A 17,958-nucleotide genomic window follows, 5' to 3' on the forward strand; every position below is an offset into this window, starting at 1 on the left:
AGGTTTATTAGACGACAGGAACATGGTCTAACCCAGAGCTTGTAGGTGCAGAGAACCGGACCCCTCAGCTGGGTCCATTTTGGGGGGCAGTGAGCCAGACAACCACATCTGCCCTTCACTCCATGTCCCAGCCAGCCCCAAACTGACTCCCCCTCCAGCCCCTCCTCCTCTGGGCTTTGTCCCTTTCCCGGGCCAGGAGGTCACCTGATTCCTTTGTTCTCCAACCCTTTAGCTCTCACCTTGCAGGAAGTTGCCAGGAAACAGGGTGTCGGCCATTCTCTGTGTCCAGACCCCTGCACTCACCTGCCCTCTAGGGCTCTGCAACGATCATACACCCTTACCCCACCCCCTAGATACTTAAGAACTGCCTAGGGGAAACTGAGGCACCCCACACTATTCAGAGGAAACATTAAGAGTCCCGCTTTATCACACCTCCCTACCCAGCAATACCTCCTCCTCTCCCCTCCCCTCCCCCACCCTCCTGTGCCGGCAATAGCTCTCCTGCCCCACCCCCTTCTCTGGCCTCTCCCCTCCCCACACAGCAAAACCTCCCCCCTCCCCTCCCCTCCCGGCAAACCTCCCCCTCCCCTGCCCCCCAGCAATACCTCCCCTCCGCCCTCGGGGTGGCCTGGCGAGCTGTGAAGTCATGGGCCATGCCCAGCTGGCTTCCAGGCGCTGGCCCCCCAGGCCGCCCCCCCCAGGTGCAGCAGACACAAGGGGAGAGAGGCAGACGCTCAGGCCCCACGCCGCAATATTGAATGACATTAACCCACCGACTAGTCCCCCTCCGGCAGCATGAAACCAGCCCTTCTCTGGGGCAGCCCCCGCGCGGCATGTGGGTTGACCCACCTGTCAGGGCCGTGGGGCAGTGCACCACTGCAAGCCCGCGGGAATGTGGGGCAGCACCTGTGCCCGCCCCCCTGGCTGCTCACCCCCCTGGCTGCCCGCCCCCCTGGCTGCTCGCCCAGCCGCCTTGGCGTGGCCGGAGCAGCTGAACTGCGTGCTGGGACCCCGTCTCCTCGCCCTGCTGAGCTGGGCACAGCGTGGGGCCCCAGCCCCTGATGGGCACCGGCTGGGCACGGGCCTCTGGCTCGAGGGCCCCAGGGCCCGCTTAGTCCGCTGGGTGAGGGCAGTGAAGCGGAACGGGCTCTGCCCCTCGCCCCCTGCGCCCTTGGGGGGCCTCTTCATGAAGTGCCCTTCGCGCTGGGTCCGGTGGGTGCGTGGCCCCGTCTGCGCCCGCCCCTTGCGGGTGAAGCCCAGGTACCAGCCCCGGTGCCAGGCCGACATGAAGGCCGTGTAGTTGTTCTCCAGGACTTCTTCCACGAAGACGCAGCCCCGGCTCTGCCCGTCCAGCTGGGGGGAAGAGAGAGACTGAGGCAGGCAGGTGGGGGGCTGTGCTGGACACAAGCAGGTGTGGGGCCGGGGGGACACTGGCAGGCATGGGGGGCCATGAGGATGCAGAAGAGCAGGGGGTGTGAGATGCAGGTGAGGGGGGAGGGTGTAGTGGGGCAGCTGCCCCACTCCTGGAGAACAGGGGTTAAAAGCAGCCAAGCCAGGCTAACTGGGGAAGCAGCCCCAGCTGGGCCATGCCAGGCTGGACCCTACAGAAGAGCTGCAGGGCCAGAAGACATCTCCAGCCCTGGAGGGAGAGGGCCTGGCTGCTGGGAGCACAGGGCACCCGAGGCTCAGCAGGGCTGGGGAAGGCCAAGAGGAGCTGGGGAGCTCCAGCCTGGCAACTCCCCAGGCTGAGGCCTTGGGGCTGGAGAGGGGCAGACCGGGGACAGGCAGAGGCAGCTGGTCCAAGCCCCTTGCCCGCGATGAGTGGCCATTACAGACTGCAGTCTGCCCCAGTGAGCGGGGGCTAGATGGCGACTGGCAGTAGCCACGGAGGCAAGGTGGGTTTAGAGGGTTGGGGGCTCCCCTGGGAGGGGAGACCCGGAGTGCGGGGATACTGCTGGGGCAGAGCCCCTAGGGGAAAGGGCACCGGGGTCCGGGAGGGACGCGGGCCAGCGGCAGGCGAGACACCGGCCTGCAGAGGGCGCTCCAGGCTGGACAAGAGCTAATTCCTCGATGACCAGCAGGAGGCGCCATGCCAGGCCAGTGAGTTGTCCCTTCGCTACCGGGGGGGTTGCAGGCAGGTGGGGGCCGGCAGGATACAGGCGAGCAGGGGTGTGAGATGCAGGTGGGACGGGGAATACAGGACACAGGTGGAGGGCAGGGGGCGCAGGCTGGGGTGCTGTGGGCAATGGGGGAGGCTATGGGGGTGCAGGCAGGTGAGGGGTGCATGGGAGGCTGGGTGGTGCAGGGGGTGCAGGCGGGTTGTGACGAAGTGGGACTGTTCTTAATGTTTCCTCTGAATAGTGTGGGGGTGCCTCAGTTTCCCCTATGCAGTTCTTAAGTATCTAGGTGGTGGGGTAAGGGTGTAGGATCATTGCAGAGCCCTGGAGGGCCGGTGTGTCCAGGGGTCTGGACACAGAGAATGGCCGACACCCTGTTTCCTGGCAACTGATGGCCTGGGCCCTTCCCCCTGCAAGGTGAGAGCTAAAGGGTTGGAGAACAAAGGAATCAGGTGCCCTCCTGGCCCGGGAAAGGGACAAAGCCCAGAGGTGGGGGGCTGGAGGGAGTTTCAGTTTGGGGCTGGCTGGGACATGGAGTGAAGGGCAGACAGGGTTGTCTGGCTCACTGCCCCCAAAATGGACCCAGCTGAGGGGTCCGGTTCTCTGCACCTACAAGCTCTGTGTTAGACCATGTTCCTGTCGTCTAATAAACCTCTGTTTTACTGGCCGGCTGAGAGTCCCGTCTGACTGCGGAGTTGGGGGGCAGGACCCTCTGGCTTCCCCAGGACCCTGCCTGGGTGGACTCGCTGTGGGAAGCACACGGAGGGGCAGAGGATGCTGAAGGCTCCGAGGTCAGACCCAGGAAGGTGGAAGCTGGGTGAGCTGTGTGTCCTGCAGACAGGCTGCTCCCAGAGAGGAGACTCCCCAGAGTCCTGACTGGCTTCTTGGGGAGCTGTTCCAGAGCATCGCCTGGGGACTCCGTGACACGGCGGTGCTGTGGGCGATGGGGGAGGCTATGGGTGGCAGGGGGCACAGGCGGGGGTGATGTGGGCTTTGGGGGAGGCTATAGGGGTGCAGGCGGGTGAGGGGTGCGTGGGGGGCGCAGGTGGGCAGGGGGCGCAGGCGGGGGTGCTGTGGGCGATGGGGGTGGCTACGGGGGTGCAGGCGGGTGAGGGGTGCGTCGGAGGCTGGGGGGCGCAGGTGGGCAGGGGGCACAGGCGGGGGTGCTGTGGGCGATGGGGGAGGCTACGGGGGTGCAGGCGGGTGAGGGGTGCGTGGGAGGCTGGGTGGCGCAGGTGGTTAGGGGGCGCAGGTGGGGGTGCTGTGGGAGGCTGGGGGGCTCAGGAGGGTGGGGGGCTGGGGGGGCGTGGGCAGGGGAACACTAGCACCCACGTCACTGTCAGGCCGCATGGAGCCCTGGTCACAGCACATGGCGCAAGCAGGGCCCAGCCTAGGCCTGGCAGGCGGCTCGGTCACTGTGACCCCCCGGGGGAGGCTGCTGGACCGAGCCAGCCCAACCCCTCGCCCAGCCGGCTCTGGGGAAGGGCCGGGGCCCTTGCTGGCTGCCCCTTCACCTGGGCAGGGGTTGGGGGTGTCCCCAGGTGGCTCAGGGGTGCAGGGCCTGGCCCCCGCTGCTGGGCTCTCTGGGAGGAGCAGGAAGGGACTGGGGGAGCCCTGGAGGGACAGGGCAGCATTGTGCCCCCCGAAGAGGGCATGCCTGGCACAAGCCAGTCCCATACCTTGCCCAGCACCTTCCCTCTCCTGTCCATGCAGACGTAGTAGCCCGTCTCCTTGCCCTTGATGCGAACGTGGCTCCCAAAGGTGTCGCTCTCCATGGCCAGCAGCGCTGCAAGGAGCCAGGCGCAGTAGTTAGGAGTGGCCGTGACAGGGAGGAGGACATGGCAGGTGGGGGGAGCAGAGATGAAGGAGCCTGGAGCATCCCAGCCTGGCACAAAACCGGGGCTAGGATTGTGGAGGGGCTGTGGGTCGGGAGTGAGGGGCACCGGCAGAGCTAGGGGCGCCTAGGACTGGGCTAGCAGGGGCTGCGGGTCGGGAGTGAGGGGCACCGGCAGAGCTGGGGGGAGCTGGCTGCCTGCTCACGGGGCCCCGTTACTCTGTGCTTGCTCCTGCAGGGCAGGTCTCTGGGTGCCAGGGTCCTGCTGAGCCCTGATGCAGTTCCCTGGGGCTCGGGTTGCTGCGGGACGTGGGCAGCGTGTCCCAGGCCGGAAGGTCATGCAGCTCCCTGCTGGCATGCGGGCTGCGTGGCTGGGATACTCGGCATTCCTGGGCCCCTGCCAGGACGGCCTGGGACGCCGGTGGGGCCGGCTGGCTTGCAGGATAAGGAGCCGCGTTATCAGGTGTTTACTAGGCAATCGGTGGGCGCACAGCGCAGACGGGCACGGCCCCGAGCGGGAGGGCACAGCTGGAATCTGCCTCCTGCCTCCAGAGCGACACCTTCCCGCTGCCTGCCCGGGCGGGTGGGGAGGATCACTAGCTCCTGAGGGGAGCAGGGGAATGGGCCTGGGGCAGGTTTGCTGGCACCCCTGGGCTGGGGCGAGGGTGGCTGTGGAACTGGGAGTCCCCAGCCAAGGGGCCCCTCCTGAGCAGCCTCCAATGTGGGGCAGAGCCGGGCTCCCCTGCCCCCGGGGAGCTCTGGGGGCAGGACACGTGGCTGCAGCCCCCTACCACCGTCTGCCCGGCCAGCCCCCCGAGGTCCTCCCAGGCCCGCACCATATTTGTTGCCGTCCTCGCCGTTGGCACGGACCCTCTTGCCGAGGACCTGCAGGTGCCCAGTGCTGGAGCGGCTGTACAGCTGGTAGACGCGGACGTGCCGGCGGCTCGCCTCGTCCAGGTGCCGTGTGTGGCTCTCCACGTAGAGGCAGAAGTCGGCCGTTGGCTGGTGAGACTCCTGCAGGGAAAGGCAGGCCTGGCTCCCCACTGCGGCTCTGGGGTCAGGCCCCTCTGGAGGAGGCTGGGGCATGCCGAGCCCCGCGCAGCACAAGGAGACAAAGGGCAGATGCTGGCCAGGCCCATAGCCCGTCTGCCCAGGGAGCCACAGAAGGGCCCTCCCAGCCAGGGACCTGCCCAGCCCCCCAACCCTCCCCCCAGGCCCCAAACAGGTCTCTGTCCCCTCGCCCCAGGCAGTCTCTCTACCCAGGCCCCTGCCCGAATGGGGTGTAGGGATGTTGCCCCATCCGTCCCTGAGCAGGCCCATTGGCACATGCTCCATTTCCTGCCCCTCCTGCAGGGACACGCTGCAGACTGACACCACTCGGGATGCTAGGCCTGGAGAGTGCTCCTCTGGGACCCTGGGTTGGGGACCGGGACGCTGGCCCAGCCGGGCCCGGAATTGTCCGACTCCAGCCGCTTCCCTGGCATTGCCACCCAGCCATTCTGCTCTGGAGAATGCAGCAGCCCAATCCGGGAGGTCTCCCGTTCGCCTGGCATGGTCAAGGCGGCCCAGCGTCCACTCGCCAAGTGCCGGGGTCTGTCTCTGCTGGCCCCAGGGGTTACAGCTGAGGGATTGGCAGTGACTCCAGAGTAACAGCTGCCAGACACTTCCCATGGCAAGACCCTGTTCTCAGTGGCCAAATTTTACACATTCTGGCTGAAATTCCCCCGGCCAGGTGTCTGCCTCAGACTGGCTGGTCCTGGGCCACACCAGCTGAGCTGCGGGATACGTGGCTCTGTCCACAGCCCGCGCTGGTGTGTCACAAACCTGGGGTTATTTGGTGCTTTGCTTCAGCCACAGCTGCTCGGGTAGGAGGTTGTGGAAAATCTTGGCTTCCATTTTCATAAAGCCCATGTTTGCAGAGAGAAGCCTGAGCATGGGACTGGAGCGTCTCCACCAGACTCGGCCCCCAGAAAACCCACGTGTTACTGTGAAATATCGCTGGGTTTCACACCAATCACATGAGATTCAGCCTGACGGGCCGGGGGCTAGGCTGGCTCACACCCACTCCGGACGCGTTAGTGCCGCCAGGCTCAGGACAGGGACCTGACATTTGGCAGCGAGGTGTCCTGGGGTCAGGGATGTATTTTAAAGAAGCCTTATTGAGGGCGCAGGAACAAACCATCCCGATGTGCAGAAAGAATAGCAAATATGACAGGCGACCAGCGTGGCTTCACAGAGAAATCTTTGGTGAGCTTAAACACAGAAAGGAAGCTTACAAGAAGTGGAAACTTGGACAGATGACTAGGGAGGAGTATAAAAATATTGCTCGAGCATGCAGGGGTGTAAGGCCAAAGCACAACCGGAGTTGTAGCTAGTAAGGCATGTGAAGGGTAACAAGAAGGGTTTCTTCAGGTATGTTAGCAAGGAGGAGGTCAAGGAAAGTGTGGGCCCCTTACTGAAGGAGGGAGGCAACCTAGTGACAGAGGATGTGGAAAAAGCTAATGTACTCAATGCTTGTTTTGCCTCTGTCTTCACGAACAAGGTCAGCTCCCAGACTAGTGCACTGGGCAGCACAGCATGGGGAGGAGGTGGCCAGCCCTCTGTGGAGAAAGAAGTGGTTCGGGACTATTTAGAAAAGCTGGACAAGCACAAGCCCATGGGGCCAGATGCGTTGCATCTGAGAGTGCTAAAGGAGTTGGCGGATGTGATTGCAGAGCCATTGGCCATTATCTTTGAAAACTCATGGCGATTGGGGGAGGTCCTGGACGACTGGAAAAAGGCTAATGTAGTGCCCATCTTTAAGAAAGGGAAGAAGGAGGATCCTGGGAACTACAGGCCAGTCAGCCTCACCTCAGTCCCTGGAAAAATCATGGAGCTGGTCCTCAAGGAATCAATTCTGAAGCACTTACACGAGAGGAAAGTGATCAGGAACAGTCAGCATGGATTCACCAAGGGCACAAGTCACGCCTGACCAACCTGATTGCCCTCAATGATGAGGTAACTGGCTCTGTGGATATGGGGAAAGCAGAGGATGTGATATATCTTGACTTTAGCAAAGCTTTTGACATGGTCTCCAACAGTATTCTTGCCAGCAAGTATGGATTGGATGGATGGACGATAAGGTGGATAGAAAGCTGGCTAGATTGTCAGGCTCAACGGGTAGTGATCAACGGCTCAATGTCTAGCTGGCAGCCGGTATCAAGCAGGGTGCCCCAGGGGTTGGTCCTGGGGCTGGTTTTGTTCAACATCTTCATTAATGATCTGGAGGATGGTGTGGATTGCACCCTCAGCAAGTTTGCAGATGACACTAAGCTGGGAGGAGTGGTAGATACGCTGGAGGATAGGGATAGGATACAGAGGGCCCTAGACAAATTGGAGGATTGGGCCAAAAGAAATCTGATGAGGTTCAACAAGGACAAGCGCAGAGTCCTGCATTTAGGATGGAAGAATCCAATGCACTGCTACAGACTAGGGACCGAATGGCTAGGCAGCAGTTCTGCAGAAAAGGACCTAGGGGTGACAGTGGATGAGAAGCTGGATATGAGTCAACAGTGTGCCCTTGTTGCCAAGAAGGCCAATGGCATTTTGGGATGTATAAGTAGGGGCATTGCCAGCAGATCGAGGGAAGTGATTATTCCCCTCTATTCAGCACTGGTGAGGCCACATCTGGAGTACTGTGTCCAGTTTTGGGCCCCCCACTACAGAAGGGATGTGGACAAATTGGAGAGAGTCCAGAGGAGGGCAACAAAAATTATTAGAGGGTTGCGGCACATGACTTAGGAGGAGAGGCTGAAGGAACTGGGATTGTTTAGTCTGCGGAAGAGAAGAATGAGGGGGGATTTGATAGCTGCTTTCAACTCCCTGAGAGGGGGTTCCAAAGAGGATGGCTCTAGACTGTTCTCAGTGGTAGCAGATGACAGAACGAGGAGTAATGGTCTCAAGTTGCAGTGGGGGAGGTTTAGGTTGGATATTAGGAAAAAGTTTCTCACTAGGAGGGTGGTGAAGCACTGGAATGGGTTACCTAGGGAGGTGGTGGAATCTCCTTCCATAGATACTTTTAAGGTCAGGCTTGACAAAGCCCTGGCTGGGATGATTTAGTTGGGGATTGGTCCTGCTTTGAGCAGGGGGTTGGACTAGATGACCTCCTGAGGTCCCTTCCAACCCTTATCTTCTATGAGCCTTTTGCTCTCCTTGTGAAAATCTGCCAAGTTATAAGTCTCTGAAAAAAGTCACCAATTGCACACTGCTGCAACCCACGCCCTGCCCAGTCCCAGGACACATGAGGGCAGGCCACCCCCATGGGGCGAGAGCCGCATCTGCTGTCCCCCAAACCCTGGGGCTTTCCGATCTTAGGTTGTGCCCAGCAGCACAGTGCCGGAGCCTCCCCACGTCCCTGCCAGGCAGTGGGGCAGACGTTAGACCAGAAGGGCCCAGGCTGCCTAGGGCACACGGGGCTCAGTGGTGGAGCAGGATGCTTGACCCTGGTGTCCTGTGTCCTAGGCCAGGTCCCAAACTGCCCGGCAGCCTCCAGCCTTCCCCTCCACCCTTGCTCCAGGCCCTGTCTTGGTGCCGAGGTGGATTCCCATTTGGCCCGGGGGTGTCTCACAGTCAGTGACTGGGGGCATCCGGCACTGCCCGCAGCTCTCGGGGTGTCCCCAGCCCTCCTGGGTCCAGTCAGGCGTCTCTGCCATCAGCCACGCTGGCCCAAAGGCTGGGGGCGCTGCTGGGGCTGGTGTTGCTGGTTCCCGGGCAGGCTGCCAGCCACTTTCTGGTTGGCACCTTGTTCCTGGCTCTTTTGTAATGGGGTTAATTGTCTTTGGCTCAGGGAGCTTGTTCGATGTTGACACTAAGGCTCTTGTCCTTGTGCCCGGGGGCTGCGCTGCCAGCCAGGAGCCCTCCACGCGACAGGGCTGCTCTGATGCTCCTGCGAGGCCCGGCTCAGCACCGCGCCCAGCCCAAGACAGCACAGGGGGTGGGGACAGGCGGACTGCAGCGGGGAGACACACGCACCAGCTAGTGCTACGCACAGTGTGGCCACGGTCCCTTGGGAGGCTGCACTCACATCCCGGGTGTTCGCTCACACACAAGGCCCTGCGAGATCCTACGTCTGCCCCTGGCCAGGCAGGGTCCAGCCGCACCTGGGCCTCACCCCGTGGGCTGCAGCAGGGCAGAGTCGGTGAAACCCTCCCAAGGCCAGGCTTGGCCCCCTCGGGGAGGGGAGGGAGGTGCATGGTTCACAGCAGCTGCTCCGCCCGGGGGGAAGGCACGAACGGTTCCCCTGTCCCTGGGGCAGAATGACGTTGACACAGGCCCCGCCCTGCATGCACTGGCAGCTTGAGCATAGCCCACTACCGCACAAGCTAAGAGAGCCGCTCCACTGGCTTGCAGCTTCAGCAGGTTGTTACCTGCGGGTCAGGTTTGAGTTCTGGGTTCAGGCAGAGCCTCCTCCCCTCCCCACAGCTGATTAGGCCATGGCTTGGGGAGCCTGTCATGGGGCTGGGCCCAGCATTCTCTCCCCCACACCAGCCCCTCTCCCCAGCATGGGCTAGTCTCTGCTCAGATCTGCCTTCATTTTCCTCCCCGCTTCCCAGACGCCCCCTCTGACCTGCTCCAAGGGCGGGACCCTGCCTAGCCGGGCCAGGGGCGCACACGGGGCAGGCATCACGGGGCCCCAGGGCTGGGAGCACGAGTCCTGTGGCACACGGGAGCGTGTCTGGCCGGCCACCAGGCTGGAACAGAGTCAACCGGGGGCATGGCCCAGCAGGATGCACCAAGCCACATGTGGGGGCTGGGGGGCAGCAGGCTGGGGGGGTCGTGCAGTAGCATGTTCCCAGGAGATCCCAGCCCAGGGACCCCCCCCACACACACACACCTGCAGGCTGCCCTAGCACAGACTCCATTAGTGGTCACTGCCTACCCGCCCCCGGGAGCCCCCTCACCACCCCACCCCCAGCAATGGCAGCTCCAGGGGCCCATCCTCGCCCGCCCAGTGTCTCAGGAGCAGGGCCGGTCCCTGCAGGGCAGGGGGCCAGTGGGTGGGCAGCAGGGCCCAACACAGGCGCCTCCCGGCTCCTCTAACCAGGCTCCCACCAGGCGACGGCAAGGGGCGGGCACCTGCCCAGCACTGGCAGGGCACTGAGGGGGGCTGCTCCCTGCCTGAGCGCCCCACCCCGGGGCACGGCCATGTGGAGCAGGCGGGGCCCCAGTCCTAGGGGGGCTGCCGCCAGCAGTGAGGACCCTGCCCCCAGCACAGCTGCCCTCTAATGAGCAGCAGGGGCTGAGCAAGGGAGAGAGGAGCTGGGTCAGGGGGTCCCACAGCCCCTCCTCGGGGCCAGAGGCACTCGTCTCAGCCTGAGGACTGGCGGAGCAGGGACTTGCAGATGGGGGGAGCCCCCATGGGCTCAGACCTGGGTCCCAACCTGCCTGGGACCCGCCCGCGGGGCAGCCACGTCCATGGCGGGAGTTTGCTGCCTCTTCACGTCTCCGCAGATGTGCACCGGGGGGCCCAGTGAGGCTGCCCGGGGCTAAGCCTCAGCGGGGCAGAGCAGAGGGACATGGTGCAGCCCAGGAGCGACCAGGCTGGGTTATCCTGGGCTCCTGGCTCAAACTGCCCGGGACCAGTTGCTCCAGAGCACGCGGTGGCAGGGAGTTCCACTGGCCACTTGTGTGGAGCGGGCTGCCGTGTGTTACTTGGAGATTGACTGCCTCTCTGTTTAATCGACTGTCCCCATGTGCCAGCCCCATGTGCCCCACTGCCGGCCCCATGGGCTGCTCACCCTGGCCCCACCCTGCCCCTCACGCACCAGCACACAGACTGCCTCTGACAGGCCCAGTAAAACCACCCATAATGTTACATCCGGATAGGCCCCGCCCCCTGGGATGAGGCCCCGCCCCCTGGGATGAGGCCCCGCCCCCGGGATGAGGCCCCGCCCCTGGGACGCGCCCCAGTCGGGCTAGGGCAGGAGCAGCAGTCACTGGGAGACACCCCCACCCTGAGGGGCCAGGCCCCCCCGGGCACCGGGGTGGGTACCCGGCTGTGCTGCCAAGAGTGGGTCAGGGCCCCTCACGTCCCGGCTGCAGGGGGCCCAGAGGGGGGCTGGGGAGGCTCCTGGCCATGGGACTGCCGGGGTGGGGGGAGCTGCTGGCCCTGCCTCTCTCACTCGGAGGCCCCCCTTTGTCTCCTGCCCCAGCTCCAGCCCCTTGGCCATGGCGAGGGCTCCAGGCCAGCCGCACCCAACAGCCCTTTGCGTGGCAGGGCTGGGCGGGCGTGACGGGCTCCGATCGCGCTCACCGGACGGGCGAGCTCCGGGAGACCTCCCCACCCCAGCACCTCGGGCAGCCCCAGCCTTGCTCCCCGGAAGGAGCGCCAGGGGAACACAGTGTGGCCCCCCCGCCCAGCCAGGGAGCCCCAGGATGACAGAGAAGGAAGGGGGCAGCCCCATGCCCCAGAGGGCATCAGCGCACATGAGGGGAAAGTGACCGAAGGAGCCGGGGCAGAGCCCCTAACGGACCCCAGCCTCCCCCCGCCACCCCACCCCACTAGAGCCAGAGGTTCCACGGCCAGACGGGACCCCTTGGGACCCTCCAGTCGGCCCCCGGGACGGCCTAGCCCCTGCCGGAACTGCCAGGAAATGGAGCCACCTCCGGCCCTGGGGCTGGTCTGCCCACAACACAAACACAGGGTCAGGGGTGGGAAGCCCCTTAGAGCCCAGCTATGCCCACCCTAGCCAGGACAGTGCCAGGACCCTCCCTCGGCCCAGCTGCTGCCTCTCACGGAGGGGGGAGAAGCGAATTACTGCAGCCTTGGGAGCCCCCTCTCCCCCCCCGGTCTGCCCTGGAGCACTGCCATGGCGCCGGTTTAAGTGTAGACGTGTCCTTGGGAAATGGTCCAAGGGCTCCCAACCCTTCCTGTTCGGTCCCTGGGTTCCAAGCTGACTTTCTCTAGCTTCCGTGTCCAGCCACCGGCCCGCGGTCGACCTTCCTGGGCTAGGCTGACAGGCCACTCTCAGAGATCTGCCCCCCGGTACCTGCAGGCTGGGATCACGGCGCCCCTGAACCATCTCGGTGTCAAGCCAGACAGACCCAGCTCCCTGCGACTCTCACTCCAGGGCAGGTTTCTAGCCCTTCAGTTGTCCCCGGGGCTCTTCTCTGACCCTCCCCAAGTTATCACCATCCTCCCTGAACTGTGGGCACCAGCCCTGAGCACCGGATCCCAGCCGCGCCTGCCCCAGAGGGGAAATCACCTCTCGAGTCTCCTGTTTGCATCCCAGGATCACATCAGCCGGTCGGGGCACAGCACCATGGTGGGAGCCCATGTTGAGCTGATTATCCACCACGACCCCACCTCCTGGTCATTCCCTGTTTCCCCCCAGCCTGTAAATCTGCCCCTTGATCCCAGATGTACATTTACATGGAGCCATTTTAAACCAGACATTGTTTGCTTGCTTCTCCCCCGCAGAGCTGGGGACAGGACCCAGGAGACCTGGCTCCTCACCCCCACTCTAGCCACTAGCCCCCCCCGAGCTGTTCAGTCCCCTTTGCCGGGCAGCCCTGACCCTGTGGGACGAGTGCCCGGGCTGGGCATGCGGCTCCGCGGGGACCGACTCTGCCAGGAAACTGCTGCAGCTCCACTTCGCTTTGAAAGCCCCCGGGACCGTGGGGTAGAAGCGAAGGGAGAGTGCCGGGACTGGGCCCTGGGCCAGAGGGGTCCCCGGCCCCTCTCCCCTGGCCTGGCAGAGCTGTGCCATGCCGAACGCAGCACTTACCTGCACGGGCAGCAGCAGCACGTACCTGGCAGGAGAGGAGAGAGGCAGCATTAGTCTCATCCCCACCAGCCACTGCCCCGCCCCGACGGCCCCTGGCCCGGGGAGCTTACAGGCCGGCGAGGTGGCCCAGGGGCAGAGGCATCACGGCCAGGTGGGACCCCACAGCCTGCGCCCAGCAGCTGGTCCAGGGGCGCTTATCCAGCAACCGCCATGGGGGCACAAGTGGGTGGGATGGAGCAGGGGCCCTGGATCGGACCCTGGTCCTTCCCGCAGCGCACGGAGCTGTGTCCAGGCAGCAGCCACCAGGCAGGGGGACGCGCCCCCTGGTCAGGGCTCTGCACCTCTCCCCACCGGCTTCTCCTTGCTCTGCGGGTGGCAGGGTGCCAGGGTGGGCATGGAGCCCAGGCAGGGCCGACGCGCCCAGAGCCCAGTTCCATGGCGAGAGCTGGGGCTGCAGCACAAAGCTCTGGGCTCGGGGAGAGCCAGGAGGGCCGTGGCCAGGCTGTCCCCAGTCCCGGGAGGGGGTGGGGGGGCTGCCAGCGAAGCGGGGCGGGCACCCCATGCCACAGGCAGACAGAGAGCAGTTCATATGCATCCTGGCCGGGGGTGAGACTGGACAACCCTTGGGGTTCTGTCTCACTCTGTGGGTCCAGAGCCAGGCGCAGGGGACCTGGCCAGGGCTGTGGGCATGAGCCCAGCTGTGCAGCCCCACAGGGGACTCAGGGGTCGAGGTTGCTGGGAGACCTCCCCACAGCCAGGACAATGTCCCAGCAGGCCTGTAAGGACCCCATGGGGGAGACCAGGCCCTTCGGTGGCCAGAGCAGCCCCCTCTAACGGGGCTCAGGGAAGGGCGCTGAGAGAGGGGCCCACCCTCCACGCCTCTGCCCCAAGCCCACTGCCCCCCAACCAGCCCATCTCCCAGGAGCAGGCCGCCTGCAGCTCTCCCCCAATAGCATTACCAGCCCCAAGGGGCTATGGGGCCCAGTCCAGCCTGGGAGTGGCTCAGCAAGGGGTGCTCTCCCCTGGCAGTCAGGGCTGGCCCCAGGGGAGGGGGTGCTAGGGGGCACTGGGCTGCAGGGAGCTGGGCAGAGGTCAGGGTGGGCGTGGTGGGGGCAGTGGGGGTCGCTTTCCCCGCAGTCGGTGCAGCACTAGGGGGCGCTGGGCAGCAGGGGGCAGGGCAGGGGGGCGGGGGGCAGGGGGGTCGCTCTCCCCGGCAGTCGGTGCAGCACTAGGGGGCGCTGGGCAGCATGGGGCAGGGCAGGGGGGCGGGGGGCAGTGGGGGTCGCTCTCCCCAGCAGTCGGTGCAGCACTAGGGGGCGCTGGGCAGCAGGGGGCAGGGCAGGGGGGCGGGGGGCAGGGGGGGTCGCTCTCCCCGGCAGTCGGTGCAGCACTAGGGGGCGCTGGGCAGCAGGGGGCAGGGCAGGGGGGCGGGGGGCAGCGGGGGTCGCTCTCCCCAGCAGTCGGTGCAGCACTAGGGGGCGCTGGGCAGCAGGGGGCAGGGCGGGGGGCAGTGGGGGTCGCTCTCCCCGGCAGTCGGTGCAGCACTAGGGGGCGCTGGGCAGCAGGGGGCAGGGCAGGGGGGCGGGGGGCAGCGGGGGTCGCTCTCCCCGGCAGTCGGTGCAGCACTAGGGGGCGCTGGGCAGCAGGGGGCAGGGCAGGGGGGCGGGGGGCAGGGGGGGTCGCTCTCCCCGGCAGTCGGTGCAGCACTAGGGGGCGCTGGGCAGCAGGGGGCAGGGCAGGGGGCAAGGGGCAGGGGGGCGGGGGGCAGGGGGGGTCGCTCTCCCCGGCCGTCGGTGCAGCACTAGGGGGCGCTGGGCAGCAGGGGGCAGGGCAGGGGGGGCAGTGGGGGTCGCTCTCCCCAGCAGTCGGTGCAGCACTAGGGGGCACTGGGCAGCAGGGGGCAGGGCAGGGGGGCGGGGGTTAGGGGGGGTCGCTCTCCCCAGCAGTCGGTGCAGCACTAGGGGGCACTGGGCAGCAGGGGGCAGGCCGGGGGGGCAGGGGGGGTCGCTCTCCCCAGCAGTCGGTGCAGCACTAGGGGGCGCTGGGCAGCAGGGGGCAGGGCAGGGGGGCGGGGGTTAGGGGGGGTCGCTCTCCCCAGCAGTCGGTGCAGCACTAGGGGGCACTGGGCAGCAGGGGGCAGGCCGGGGGGGCAGGGGGGGTCGCTCTCCCCAGCAGTCGGTGCAGCACTAGGGGGCGCTGGGCAGCAGGGGGCAGGGCGGGGGGGGCAGCGGGGGTCGCTCTCCCCGGCAGTCGGTGCAGCACTAGGAGGCGCTGGGCAGCAGGGGGCAGGGCAGGGGGGCGGGGGGCAGTGGGGGTCGCTCTCCCCGGCAGTCGGTGCAGCACTAGGGGGCACTGGGCAGCAGGGGGCAGGGCAGGGGGGCGGGGGGCAGTGGGGGTCGCTCTCCCCGGCCGTCGGTGCAGCACTAGGGGGCGCTGGGCAGCAGGGGGCAGGGCGGGGGGGGCAGCGGGGGTCGCTCTCCCCGGCAGTCGGTGCAGCACTAGGGGGCGCTGGGCAGCAGGGGGCAGGGCAGGGGGGCGGGGGGCAGTGGGGGTCGCTCTCCCCGGCCGTCGGTGCAGCACTAGGGGGCGCTGGGCTGCAGCTGTTTCCTGCTGGATCCGTGGGCTGGGGTCTGAGTGGGGCCGGAGGGTGCCTGGGGGGGCCAGGGGGGGCACAGGTCACTGCTGGGGGGCGGGGGGAGCGAAACGCGTTGGGGGCCGGGCCGGGTGAGGGCCCCGGGGGGAGACTCGGGGGCAGGCGTGTGGGCCCAGGTGCCCCCCAGCCGGGGCCGGGCTCAGTTGGCCCCTCGCTGGGGCTGCTCCCCCCCCCCGAGCCCCCCCCGGCGCCCCCTGCAGCCCCAGCGCGGAGCTGTGGCAAGGCAGCGCCACCGTGTGGCCAGGCCCGTGAGCAGCGAGAACGAGCCGGGCCAGCGGCGGGGTCCCAGCCCCCCCGTGCGGCGGGAGGGGCCCCCAGGCCGGCCCCCCCAGCCCGGTCCGGCTCCCCGCCAGGGCTCCCGGGTCCCCTGCCAGCTGGGGCAGCAGCTGCTCGGGGCCCTGCGGGTGGGGGGCTGGGGAGCGGGCGGGGCTGCGCGGGGGGGCGCCTGATTTTCAGACTCCACCAAAGCCGGGTCCTGGGCAGCAGGTTTGTGGCCACGTGGGACCCGGACCCCCCCAGACCCCCCCCCCCCGGTGCTTGCTGTCCAATGGCGGGGAGCAGCTCTCCTGAGAGGCTGCACCGCGGGGACACCTCAGAGCGGTTCCTTGTGGTGTGGGGCACGGTGCTGCCCTGGGGGCACAGCACAGGGCACGGCACAGGGCACTGCATGGTGCTGGTATGGGGCACTGCACAGGGCACTGCATGGTGCTGGTATGGGGCACTGCACAGGGCACTGCGTGGTGCTGGTATGGGGCACTGCATGGTGCTGCCCTGGGGGCACGGCACAGGGCACTGCACGATGCTGGTATGGGGCACGGCACAGGGCACTGCACGGTGCTGGTATGGGGGCACTGCACAGGGCACTGCACGGTGCTGGTATGGGGGCACTGCACAGGGCACTGCGTGGTGCTGGTATGGGGCACTGCATGGTGCTGCCCTGGGGGCACGGCACAGGGCACTGCACGATGCTGGTATGGGGCACGGCACAGGGCACTGCGTGGTGCTGGTATGGGGGCACTGCACAGGGCACTGCACGGTGCTGGTATGGGGGCACTGCACAGGGCACTGCACGGTGCTGGTATGGGGCACGGCACAGGGCACTGCATGGTGCTGGTATGGGGCACGGCACAGGGCACTGCATGGTGCTGGTATGGGGGCACTGCACAGGGCACTGCACGGTGCTGGTATGGGGCACGGCACAGGGCACTGCACGGTGCTGGTATGGGGCACGGCACAGGGCACTGCACGGTGCTGGTATGGGGCACGGCACAGGGCACTGCATGGTGCTGGTATGGGAGCACTGCACAGGGCACTGCATGGTGCTGGTATGGGGGCACGGCACAGGGCCCTGCGTGGTGCTGGTATGGGGCACGGCACAGGGCACTGCATGGTGCTGGTATGGGGGCACTGCACAGGGCACTGCACGGTGCTGGTATGGGGCACGGCACAGGGCACTGCACGGTGCTGGTATGGGGGCACTGCACAGGGCACTGCATGGTGCTGGTATGGGGCACGGCACAGGGCACTGCATGGTGCTGGTATGGGGCACGGCACAGGGCACTGCGTATTGCTGGTATGGGGCACTGCACAGGGTACTGCGTGTTGTTGGTATGGGGCACTGCACAGGGCACTGCGTGTTGTTGGTATGGGGCACGGCACAGGGTACTGCGTGGTGCTGGTATGGGGCACTGCACAGGGCACTGAATGGTGCTGGTATGGGGCACTGCACAGGGCACTGCATGGTGCTGCCCTGGGGGCACGGCACAGGGCACTGCACGATGCTGGTATGAGGCACGGCACAGGGCGCTGCGTGGTGCTGGTATGGGGGCACTGCACAGGGCACTGCATGGTGCTGGTATGGGGGCACTGCGTGGTGCTGGTATGGGGCACGGCACAGGGCACTGCGTGGTGCTGGTATGGGGGCACTGCACAGGGCACTGCATGGTGCTGGTATGGGGGCACGGCACAGGGCACTGCGTGGTGCTGGTATGGGGCACGGCACAGGGCACTGCACGGTGCTGGTATGGGGGCACTGCACGGTGCTGGTATGGGGCACGGCACAGGGCACTGCACGGTGCTGGTATGGGGGCACTGCACAGGGCACTGCACGGTGCTGGTATGGGGGCACTGCGTGGTGCTGGTATGGGGCACGGCACAGGGTACTGCGTGTTGCTGGTATGGGGCACGGCACAGGGTACTGCGTGTTGTTGGTATGGGGCTCTGCACAGGGCACTGCGTGTTGTTGGTATGGGGCACGGCACAGGGTACTGCGTGGTGCTGGTATGGGGCACTGCACAGGGCACTGAATGGTGCTGGTATGGGGCACTGCACAGGGCACTGCATGGTGCTGCCCTGGGGGCACGGCACAGGGCACTGCACGATGCTGGTATGGGGCACGGCACAGGGCACTGCGTGGTGCTGGTATGGGGGCACTGCACAGGGCACTGCATGGTGCTGGTATGGGGGCACTGCGTGGTGCTGGTATGGGGCACGGCACAGGGCACTGCATGGTGCTGGTATGGGGGCACTGCACAGGGCACTGCATGGTGCTGGTATGGGGGCACGGCCCAGGGCACTGCGTGGTGCTGG

General features: G+C 66.2%; 1 pseudogene; it reads right to left on the bottom strand.

Moving 5' to 3' along the window:
* Positions 1-852: 852 nt before the first annotated feature.
* LOC144263750 (fibroblast growth factor 18-like) lies at positions 853-5,037 on the bottom strand (annotated as a pseudogene).
* Between the last annotated feature and the right edge of the window lie 12,921 nt (positions 5,038-17,958).

The sequence above is a fragment of the Eretmochelys imbricata genome, chromosome 4 (assembly GCF_965152235.1).
Source record: "Eretmochelys imbricata isolate rEreImb1 chromosome 4, rEreImb1.hap1, whole genome shotgun sequence".
In the NCBI taxonomy this organism is placed as follows: domain Eukaryota; kingdom Metazoa; phylum Chordata; order Testudines; family Cheloniidae; genus Eretmochelys; species Eretmochelys imbricata.